Source organism: Symphalangus syndactylus, chromosome 2 (genome assembly GCF_028878055.3).
Source record: "Symphalangus syndactylus isolate Jambi chromosome 2, NHGRI_mSymSyn1-v2.1_pri, whole genome shotgun sequence".
NCBI classification, from domain to species: Eukaryota; Metazoa; Chordata; class Mammalia; order Primates; family Hylobatidae; genus Symphalangus; species Symphalangus syndactylus.
The window spans coordinates 110,660,819-110,673,090 of NC_072424.2; the positions used below are offsets into that span (position 1 = coordinate 110,660,819).

At 37.8% G+C, this 12,272-nt stretch overlaps 1 long non-coding RNA gene across 3 annotated transcripts in view; it reads left to right on the forward strand.

Annotated features, from left to right (window-relative positions):
• The window catches only part of LOC129473687 (uncharacterized), a 63,544-nt gene that overhangs the window by 21,643 nt on the left and 29,629 nt on the right, over positions 1 to 12,272 (forward strand). For 2 of the 3 annotated variants that reach the window (XR_010118893.1, XR_010118895.1), the window contains exon 1: positions 8,480 to 8,640. The exons of the other annotated variant lie outside the window; for it this stretch is intronic. This is a non-coding gene — a long non-coding RNA (uncharacterized lncRNA). Of the gene's footprint in view, positions 1 to 8,479; positions 8,641 to 12,272 lie in introns of those variants that run through there. 3 annotated transcript variants of the gene reach the window in all.

Consider the following 12,272-nt stretch of genomic DNA (forward strand, 5'->3'; position numbering starts at 1 on the left):
CAAGTCTCAAATTTCCCTAAGGCGATGGTACTCAGTCAAACCTTTCTCAGCCAGAGTATGCACAGGCCTAGTCTCAGAGGGAATCCATCCAGGTTATAGTACAAAAAGATTACCCAATGAGGGAGGTGGCATTGATGACTTTTATTTCCCCTGCATTATAAGGTATCAATTCAACCAAATAAACAGAGAGGTTGTTCAAATTTTGTGAATTATCAATATATATTTATCTACATATGGCACTTCTTCAAAGAAGCAACAGTTAGCTATGACATGGTAAGTTTTTCGAATGTATTAATAGTGGCCGAATTGACTGAATGAGTTAAAAGTGGCTGAATTGGCTGGACTGCCAATTTCAAAGGTCTCCAGGTAGCAGGATCTGGCCCTGTGTTTTAAACTTGCTGGGTAACACCTCTGAAAACATGGAATATTCATAAAAACTGAAGTGAATCATATTATATAATGTTTGTACTTGTCAATTCTCTGCTTTTTCCAGGTTTTTGAAATTATAAAAATAATAATGCTCATTATATAAAAGCAAATATCACAATTTTGTTTTTTGAGACAGAGTCTCACTCTCTTGCCCAGGCTGGAGTGCAGTAGTGCCATCCCAGCTCACTGCAACCTCTGCCTCCTGGGTTCAAGAGATTCTCCTGCCTCAGCCTCCTGAGTAGCTGGGATTACAGGCGTGTGCCACCATGCCTGGCTAATTTTTGTATTTTCAGTAGACACGGGGTTTTACCATGTTGGCCAGGCTGGTCTTGAACTCCTGACCTCGGGTGATTCACTTGCTTCGGCCTCCCAAAGTCCTGGGACTATAGGCGTGAACCACTGTGGCCTACAAATATTAAAAAAAATTTAAAGGAAAATTTAAAGCCTCTTATAACCCTTATCACTTCTTGCCTTTTCACTTAAGCCCTGTTTACCTATTAATTCTCCAGAGGTAATTACTGAGAACAGCTTGAGGTACATTTTTCTAGAACTTTTACAGCCTATAGAAACATATGTAAGTATATCATTTTTTTAAGCACAAATCAAATTATACTCTATAGTGTACTGTAGTATACTATTTTGCTACTTGCTTTTTTCCACTAAAGTATTTTTTTTCTGTAACAAGTTTCTGTAGCCAGGATTTACAGAAAAAAAAAATAGGAAGAATCAATCAACATACAAATTTTGGTAGCTTACATTGCTGTTCTATGAGAGAACCAAAGTGCTTGCTCTCAGTAGGTCTACAGTGTGGTTGGGAAGAGAATAATACTGGTTAATCAAAGCAAGTGAGAGCTGAGTTACCAGGGACTCGTTTATGTGTGATTCTGTCATGAAGAGATGTGAGACATATCAGTTAGGCTGCAGAGGAGTGATGAGAGGGGAGGCAGTTAAGATGCAAAGGATTAGGGCAAGTAAGAAAATAGTGGTGGGAGTGAGGCTGAACTTTTCCGCTTTCCTCAAGCAAGAACAAAGTCATCATCATCATAATAGCAGAATTGAGTGTGGCATCTGGAGGGATGCATTTAAAGACTGTCTTGGAGTGGAAGGGAATGTTTGAGATTAGTGGGAAATCCGATGGATTAGTGGAGGGTGGGAGAACATTTAAAATGAAGGCAGAGAAAGTTAGACATGATATGGTAAAATACTTGGTTAAAATGGAGACATTGTGTGATATGGCTAAGAAGGAATGTCTTTCCTCATTCACATTTATCTAACAGATGCCTCATCTTTTTGAAGAAGGAAACACACACACACACACACACATGCACAGAGTCCTTTTTTAACCAGTTGCATTCAAATGGAGTAATTTTTTGATGGTGTCTAGGAGTTTCATAGGATGGGTATTTTAATAATAAGTATCTAATTTGAACTTGCATGATTTATTATGTGGTGGTCTATAAATTATTGATTTGTGTAGCATCTAAACTCAGAGGAATTGATCTATGGCTTTAACAACTGTTTTAGGTGAGTATTGAACTATGATTTGTATCTATATTCTTATTTCTTGTAAGACAGTTTATTCTAAGCTACAATCAATTCACTACTTGTTATCTATAATGAACAGTGTTCATAGTAATAGTTTTATTTTACACACATACAAATAGCATAAAGCATATATGTGGTTCTATTTCAAAAAGAAAGTTCTCCTGACAAAATATATATAATTCTTTCCTTTGGCTTACAGGATTCTCTGAAAATTATACCATCAAACTGTAATCATTGTTGCCTGAGAGTCTAACACTGGATAGTCAGAGTGTTGGTTTGAAACAGGCTTAACACTTAGCAAGATTTGTTTACTTCTTTTCCTTAGATGAAGATCAAATGAACAAATTCCCACTCAATGTTATAATAGAAGGAGACAAAGGAAAAGGAGCAATTGTATTCTATTGCTGAACTTTTCCCCTGTATTGAGACTTGATGTCCAAAATTTCACAGCTTTTTTCCATGGGACTGACTCACGCATAGGATAAATAGGATTTTCCCTAGGAAAACAGCAGAATATCATGGCGCTGTAAGTGTGTGTTTTCATGCCTTTAAGCCTTTTATAATGTGGTTGACTATCTTCATAAGGGGAGAAAGCACCACACTAAAGATCCTCCCTAAGCTTAACGTAATGATAAAAGATGTTGGGTGTGTTTTGTTTATTTTCTTTCTCAGCACTATCCAAGTTTAAATACAAGTTGTTATAAAATTATGAAAGGATGAATTAAATTGCTTACAACAGGATGGAGACAGAGTAAAGGCAGAAATTTGGAAAAAGGCAAGGAAATCCTTAATCTATGCATTCTTCCCAAACTATCCCTCCCCTTGTTTTTCAAAACCCGGCCTGTATTTTAAGATTTTTAAATTTTATACCTCAAACTTTCCTCTCTCTCTTTCCCGTGTTTTCCCCGCCATCCTTTTTTTTTAAAACCTTACGCTGATGAGAATTTGGCCTACAAGCCTAAGGCAGTTTATGGGCACCAGTTGTTATGGTCTAATAATCTTTCCCAGGCTCTCCCTATTTGCAAGACACATTCTAATTTGGGGTCATATGGATCATTTATAAGGAAATGCCTTTTTGTAATCCATTTGCTCCTACATATATTTTTATTTGTAATATTTACACAGCTAATTTGACCAGAGGAGAAACTGCTCTTGGAACATGAGTGATTTCTACACAGAGAACAAATTTAGTTCCAATCAAGATCTCCATGATTAGGAACGGGTGTTCAGGGTAATTTGGAATTCAAGGCAACAACCAATACAGCACACGTTTAGATTTTTAGATGTGGTGGTGAACCGTTGAAAAGAAACTGGCTGAGATTTGAGCATTATTTGAAGTGGAAAAAGAAAAATAGCTTGTCTCTGGGCTTCACGCCATTTGCCTCCTTTAGTATCTAAAGATTTTTTTTTTTTCTTTCTGGTTTGGGGAAAAAGTGAGGCACTGTGGGCTGTAGCAGGGATCAGGAATGATTCCTCTATAAGCAAAAAGATATCTGCCCAGTGATGTCTCAGAAAAAAATTAGGTCTTGGAAATTATAGAGGAAGTCTTACTGCCAGGATTAGAATAAGAAGAATAGAACAGTACAGTGTTCTCTATTCCCAAAGGTTTGATACTGGTTTGTTTAAGATAGTTTTAGCTGCAAGTAATAAAAACCTGGCACAAACTGGCTTAACATAAAGGAAAATTATTATATCCTAGAAATCCCAGAAATGAGTCAGGCTTCAGGGGTGGTGAGTTTAGCAACATGGAGATGGCCCATGTTGCTGTCTCCATGTCAAGGGCCCATGTTCTCTGTTTCTCTCACACCTGGCCTAGGACCATTCACACTATTTCTTTTTTTCTTTTCCTTCCTTCCTTCCTTCCTTCCTTCCTTCCTTCCTTCCTTCCTTCCTTCCTTCCTTTCTTTTTTTCTTTTTTCTTTTCTTTCTTTCTTTCTTTCTTTCTTTCTTTCTTTCTTTCTTTCTTTTTCTTTCTTTCTTTCTTTTTCTTTCTTTCTTTCTTTCTTTTTCCTCCCTCTCTTTCTTTCTTTCTTTCTTTCTTTCTTTCTTTCTTTCTTTCTTTCTTTCTTTCTTTCTTTCTTTCTTTCTTTCTTCTTTCTTTTTGTTGGCAAAGTCTTGCTCTGTCACCCAGGCTGGAGTGCAATGGCACTATCTCAGCTCACTGCAACCTCCCCCTCCTGGGTTCAAGCGATTCTCCTGTCTCAGCCTCCAGAGTAGCAGGGACTATAGGTGTGTGCCACCGTGCCTGGGTAATTTTTGTACTTTTAGTAGAGATGGGATCTTGCCATGTTGGCCAGGCTGCTCTCAAACTCTTGACCTCAGGTGATCTACCACCTCGCCTCCTGAAATGCTGGGATTACAGGCATGAGCCACCACACCCAGCCCATCCAGGCTATTTCTCCTGTGTGACACAACAGCCAGGGGGAATCAGCACTGCCCCTTCCTGGGTCATTTCCAATGGAGAAAGGAAGAGTTCCCTGCCTCAGAAGGGATAGGAAATCTTTCCCTTCAGTCTGAAGCACAGAGAACAGTCAGGAAAATGTCACATGCCGATTGGCTCCGAGGAGACAAGATCCACCCTGGTAGTATGGAGTGGGGGGGGATAAATTCAGCTCCTCTTTTGTTTATTGCAATATTATAACACTATTTGTTTTCTACCATTTGTAGAAAACATTTTGATGTGCCATAATTCAAATTTTCTTCTTCTATTAGGTTGATGTAAAAGTGATTGCTGTTTCACAATGAGAACACATGGACACAGGGAGGGGAACATCACACACTGGGGCCTGTCGGTGGGTGGGGGGCTAGGGGAGGGATAGCATTAGGAGTAATACCTAATGTAGATGACGGATTGATGGGTGCAGCAAACCACCGTGGCACGTGTATACCTATGTAACAAACCTGCACGTTCTGCACACGTATCCCAGAACTTAAAGTATAATAATAATAAAAATGTTTTAAAAAGTACTTGTGGTTTCAGACCGTGAATTTTAAGTCATTATAACTAGGTTTAAACAATCTTTATTAATCAAAACCAGACCCATTACAACCAACACAGTTTTGCCAATGAGAAATAAGTCTGTTTGTTCCTGTAGCATAAAAATCCGTGCTTCGGTATTTGATGAACTCTTGGAAAGCATTTTCTGCATCCTGCTGGCTGTGGAAGGGTTTTCCTTGAAAAAAGTTGTCAAGTGGCTTGAAGAAGTGGTAGTCGCTTGGCAAGAGGTCAGGTGAGAATGGTGGATGAGGCAAAACTTCGTAACCCAGTTGTTTCAACTTTTGAAGCCTTGGTTGTGCGAACAGCGGTCAGGCATTGTTGTGGAGAAGAATTGGACCCTTTCTGTTGACCAATGCCGGCTGCAGGTGTTGCAGTTTTCGGTGCATCTCATCGATTTGCTGAGAATACTTCTCAGATGTAATGGTTTCGATGGGATTCAGACAGCTGTAGTGGATCAGACTGGCAGCAGACCACCAAACAGTGCCCATGACCTTTTTATGGTGCCAGTTTGGCTTTGGGAAGTGCTTTGGTGCTTCTTGTCGGTCCAACCACTGAGCTGGTCATAGTCAGCTGTATGTATAAAATCCACTTTTCATTGCATGTCACAATCCAATCGATAAATGGTTTGCGTTGTTGTGTAGAATAAGCAAAGATGACACTTGACAATTTTTTTGATTTTCACTCAGCTCATGAGGCACCCCTTATCGAGCCTTTTCACCTTTCCAATTTACTTCAAATGCTGAATGACCTTAGAGTGGTTGACACTGAGTTCTTCGGTAACTTCTAGTGTAGTTGTAAGATGATCAGCTTCCATGATTGCTTTCTGTTGGTCGCTGTCGGCTTCTGATGGACAGCCACTACACTCCTCATCTTCAAGGCTCTCGTCTCTTTTGCAAACTTCTTGAACCACCACTGCACTGTACGTTGATTAGCAGTTCCTGGGCCAAATGCATTGCTGATGTTGTGAGTTGTCTCTGCTGCTTTACGACCAATTTTGAACTCAAGTAAGAACATCGCTCGAATTTGCTTTTTGTCTAACATCATTTCCAAAGTCTAAAATAAATATAAAATAAACAGCAAGCAATGTTATTAGCAAAAAAATAAAATGAGAAGTGTGCATCAAAATGATGTATAACATATCCACATTTATTTAAGAATGTATTCCAATGTCAAAAGGCAAATTTCAGCAATGCAAAAACCACAATTACGTTTGCACCAACTTAATAGGAACATAAAATGAAAGCAATAGAATCATGTGATATATATAATTGATTTGTGGGGATCATGTGGGATTTTAACTTCCTTTTAAAGTACGGCTTTTATGGAAAAATGCATTCTGAGCTTTAACAAATCAACTTCCAATTAAGTAACTGTGCTTATTCCAATGTTTAGCACAGAATCTAGCATAGGATAGCTGATCAATAAATATCCGTTGAAAAGATATGACTTTGGAAACATAACCCGTTGGTGAACTGGTAACACATGTCTGCAATCTAATCCTTCCCTCAAGGAACTTTCAGTGGAAAAGATGACATATGTCAAAAACATTATTTGCGATCAACAGAAGAAAGTACACAATAAAATGCTAAATCAAATATCATCAAGAGCAGCAAACATTAAGTATAGCCATTAAGATTAAAGGCAACCAGGGGAAAAATATAGCAACTATTGCCAGAGTATGTATTGTTAGAAAGTTCAAATGAAAGTCGAATCCCCCCTCCCATAAAAGCAGCAATCAAAATATCATACTATTTTATAAAAATATAACTTAATAAACTGTGAAATTGAGAAGAATTCTGTGTAGTGTTTAGGTATATGTTTAAAAATATCGATAATAAATATATCCTAAATCAAGCTTGTATTGTTAACATGCAGATAAATATTTTTCCGGCCATCTCATTGCAATATGTGTTAGAATTTCATCAGCTTTAATTTTAAGAAAACTATTTTTTTAGTTTCAGGATCCCAAGTAATGGACAATATGCTAGATGTAGCTTATTGCATCTGCAATCTAGATGTAGATTGCAGAGCAAGGCTTGGTCATGTTGGAGTAGGCCATTGTCTTTAAGTAATGAATTGAACCTAGGAAGCCTCTCTTGCCTCAAAATTTCTTTCCTATTCTACTGTCTCTCTGGGTGGAACTTTACTATTAGATATTTATTCCTTTGGGTCAGCATATGTGTTCTTTTGAAAGGCTAGTTATTCATCTCTTAATATAAAAAACAGCTCAGATTCATTTTTCCCTTACAATGAAATCTGGTCATTGAGAGAATATAGTAACATAAAATCAGAGATTAACACTTGCGGTGTACTGGACATGACATAAACATCTGGGTTACAAAGTGGTCTCCTTTTTAGGGGCCATAATGTAGTGGGAAAACACAGCTAAGCACTGTGATATGATGGGAAGTGCTATAGGCATAGCAATCCTGATTCACATACTAGGTAGGAAGGAGTGAATATTTTATGAGGATATGGAATTCTGGCATAGGAAAGATGGCAAAAAGAGGGCACTGAGTTTTGGTGGGAAGAAACTTCTTGTGTAGGGCATAGGGGAAGATAGGGCAAGATGAAAAGGACATGGATGGTATTTTAATTATTTTAAAATAATGTTTGTAAGTAGGAGCTTTTATAAAATAATCTGTTAAATTGAGAAACTTGTGTAACATTTGTTTTAAATTTAGAATTGATTGTAGTCAATTAATAACCTTTGAGAACACAATGTGTAATACAAGTGTTACAAGATACCTCTAAATATTGCGGTGATCTCACTCTTGTTCTCCTCCACCTCCCAAATACATAACAGATGAAGGTAAAGTGACAGACATGTACACAAATGACAGTAATAATTGTATGATTTCCAGTTACTCATGACTGACAAACTGTCACAACATTCTTTGCTTGTTTCCAAATACTCTTCCTCATGTCAGCAACAATTTCCTGTGCAAAATACCAGAGCAATTTCTCTTAAGAATTAATCTCACAGTCATCACCCAGACATTATTTCTAAATAATTTTCAGTATTAACCCCTAAGTCCTGATGGCAAAAGTCCTTAAGCTATGTGATTGTGTGCTTTGATTTGTCAATAAATCCAGCTCCCAGCACCATCTTCAGCCATAGATCACATTTATGTGATAGTCAGCCTCTAGGAAATCACTATGCATGGCCTGAAGGCTGAAGGACTTGAGTGTCAAAGCACTTGCAAGATTCTCAGTGGTCTTTTAAAGTAGGAATTATGTTATCACGGGACCACATGGTTTCTTAACCTTGGTACTTATTGTACATTTTGAGCCAGATAATTTTACATTGAGGGAGGCTGTCTTTAGCAGCATCCCTTTCCTCTAGCCACTAGATACCAAAGCACCTCCTGCCCTCAAGTTGTAACAATCATAAATCTCTCCAGACATCGCGAATAACCTCTGGGAAACAAAATTGTCCTGAGCTGAGAACCACTGGGCTATGCACCAATATCCACTCTTCAGTAATGTAATTGATATTGTTCGCAGGTCGATTTTATAGTGCTGTGTGGCATGAAAAGGAAGCCTACACATGACTCAGTGAAAAAGAATGGACAGCCCAACAGATCAACACCCACGGCCAATGATATATCAGAACACACTTCATCACAGATGACAGGAGGAAAGTGAAGTGGGAGGTGAATGATGTGGTATGATTCAATAGATTTCTTTTTGTGTGTGACATTTACTTTTTCTTCTTTTAAAAATAACACATGTTCATTATATAGAAAAGGAACCAATATACAAGTATAAGGAAGAAAAAGAAAAATAGCCCTAATATCACCACCAATAGATAATGGTTATTGCTGTAAATTATATTATTTTTTCTAGTAGTCGCTACTTCTCCATGTGATGTGTGGGGTCCTCCCTGTGAGGGGATTTTTCCTGCTGCTCCAGTAAAGTGAGTCTTGTCTATGGGACCTGCTTTGGCCAATGAGATGTGATGGAAATGATGGGCTGCTTCTGAGTGCAACCTTTAAAAGTCAGCAGTTGGTTTCCCTTTAGCTTTTTTCTCTTGACCATGAGAAGAACAAAGTACTGAAAAATGGCTGTTACTTTGTACTAATAAGTAGAACAAAGAAGGCTCAAAACAGAGCTACAACTGACATGAAACTAGAGCAAGAATTAAACCTTTATCAGTATAAATCACTATAAATCACTCCCAAATACATAACAGATGAAGGTATAACAGATGAAGGAATTCTGGGATTATTTGTCACTGCAGCATAACCCCATAAAAAACTTACAGTATATTTTATTCTAGTCTTTTATGTACATATGTGTATATATAAGAATAAGATATATATTATTTAATATAGTAACATTTCTATATAAATATATTTTTCCACTATTGAAATAATTTTCATGTTATAATATTTGTGATTCATTTTTTCTCTTTATAATTTTCAACTATAATTCTTCATGTCTTTCAAAGATTTGTACACTATAACTCAGGAGGATGGTATGTAAGATATGTAGGAAGAGAGAATATATTGGCAAAACGATATCACCTTATATTTTAGGTACATACAGGTTTATCTGTAGTTTAGAAAGAAATAGAATGTGTCATACTTAGCTCCTGACTGATATTGCTTTGGTCACATTTCTCTGTGATGTTTCTCTGTCATTATTATTACTTCTAACAATTTCCCATATAGTGCATAGGAACAGTGACAAATTGAGTTATTTGGCAACAGTTATAATTACCGTATATTTATGTGAACAAATGTATTTGTTTTATCTTTATGATTAAGTATAAATTATTGAAACAGAAATGAGTTTTTAGAAGCTAGGATGGCTGTTTGGGTGTGTCAGACAAGTTAAACTTGACAACAAGGCATGTGCTTTAAATTTCCTTGGTTTGTCGCACTGTTTACTCTGGCGGCAGGGCTGTTCTTAAGTCAAGCTTTCTTGCTCTCCCCCATAAACTGTTACATGATAGACTGATGTCAGCCAATCCTGAAGGAAATATCTGGAAACAGCAAATTTATTTTCAATCTGATGCTGACCAGTCATGCCTCCAAGGGCCTCATTAGACTATGTGGAAAAGTTTTCAAAGACTTGGAGGATATCATAATGTGGGCCACCAAAATTTAAATATTTGATAGATAGACCATGATAATGTAAGTGTGGTTTTGCAAAGTAGGCTATTATGATGTATGTAGCTCAGGGCCTCAAGATGTTCATTAGTTTATTTTAACTGTATCCTAAAGCAATGACTTACCAGATGATAAGAAATATATTCTTACTGAGTTTATCATGTTTTATGTTGGCTATTTTAGTTGATGGCCTTGATGTTTGAGTCTTGGCTAAGCACAAAAATCACCTCTTTTTTGTGTAACAAACACAAATACAGAGGTGTGTGTATTTGTTATCTTTATTTGCTGTGTGACTGTGTGAGACAGCTTCTCAGTTAAATGGGAACTTAGACAAGAACGGTTCTTTGAAGGCTCAGATAATTTCTTGAACAAAACGAGAGCTTATTTGTTATTCAAGGTGTTAGATGGGTGTTCTGCATGTTACTGCGGAAGGAATAACTTTTTTTGCTTATAGTTTCTAGGTGCTGCTGGGCTCAGTGGCTCACACCTGAAATCCCAGCTCTTTGGGAGGCCAAGGCGGCTGGATCACCTGAGGTCGGAAGTTGGAGACCAGCTTGACCAACATGGAGAAACCCCATCTCTACCAAAAATACAAAAAAATTAGCTGGGCGTGGTGGCGCATGCCTGTAATCCCAGCTACTTGCGAGGCTGAGGCAGGACAATCTCTTGAACCCCACAGGCGGAGGTTGCAGAGAGCTAAGATCGCGCCATTTTACTCTAGCCTGGGCAACAAGAGCGAAACTCTGTCTCAAAAAAAAAAAAAAAAAGTATAGTTTCTAGGTTCTGCTGTGTTCTTTAACATCACTCTAGTTGGGTGCTTCTGGTCATTTCCAGCCAGAATTCTCCACGAAACCGCGAGTTTCGGTTCATTCATTTATTTGTTCAAAAAAAGTCTGTAGACAATGTACTATTTTCCAGTTTCTTAGGTTACAGTAGGGTTTGATAAGACCTATAAAAATCCATGCCTTTGAAAATAATAACACTTACATATGTTGTACATTGTGGCTTATTGAAATATTTACTTTCATGATGTCATTTGATTCACAACCTTGTGAGGTAGAGAAGACAGGATTGTCTGTATTTTATAAATTAGACAGCTGATTGTTATGTTTTTGAGTACAATTGTTTACTTATTATAAACTAGCGTCATGAATTGGAATTTCATCTATATGCTACCAACAAAGTTGCCTTATACAATAGTGACCTCAGTGAAGTGGTGGATGGAAGAATAACTGGGTGAGGAGACAGGAAGGTGAGGGGTAGAGACATTGACTATTTAGAGAACTCTTTTGAGGAAGTAGATAACTGGGGGGAAGCTGAAGGAGGATATGAGGCCCAGGGAGGTGTTTCTCAAGAAATTTTGGAAGCACATTTACATGGTGATAAGAATGAGCCCGTAACAATGAAAGAATTGATGATACGGGAGAGAGGCAGGGGACAATTGCAAGAAAAAGTCTCTGAAAAAGCTCAAGAGGGGTGAGATTGGAGTATAAAATAGCCTTAAAAAAGAGAAGGAAGATTCAATTCATTTTAATAGGAGGAAGACAAAGGATACAGACATGGATAGGTAGGCTGGTAAATTTGATGGAAAATGACATGGTTCTCATTTAATCAATTCTCTTTTCTCAGTGAAATAAGAGACGTGCTAGCTAAAAGTGGGGAGCACGCAGATGGTGCTCAAGTTATAAGAGAAAAGGAAAAGATGTAAAACCATCATTGTATATCCAACTTTACATTTTTAATGTAGTAGGTTTTCTCTTCAAGTTTCTTTTTTTTTTGAGACAGAGTCTCACTCTGTCACCCAGGCTAGAGTGCAGTGGCACGATCTTGGCTCACTGCAGCCTCCGTCTCCCAGGTTCAAGTGATTCTCCTGGCTCAGCCTCCTGAGTAGCTGGGATTACAGGCATGTGCCACTACACCTGTCTAATTTTTTAAATTTTTAGTAGAGACAGGGTTTCATCATGTTGTCAAGGCTCGTCTTGAACTCGTGACCTCAAGTGATTGGCCTGCCTTGGCCTCCCAAAGTGCTGGGATTACAGGCATGAGCCAATGTGCCCGGCCTCAAGTTTGTATATAAAGATAAAAACACTTACCCCTAGAAATGTACATAATTGTAAAAATCCTCACTATTGTCCTTATTTTTCATTTACTTTGTATCAGCCCACGGATGTTTTTATGCGTTA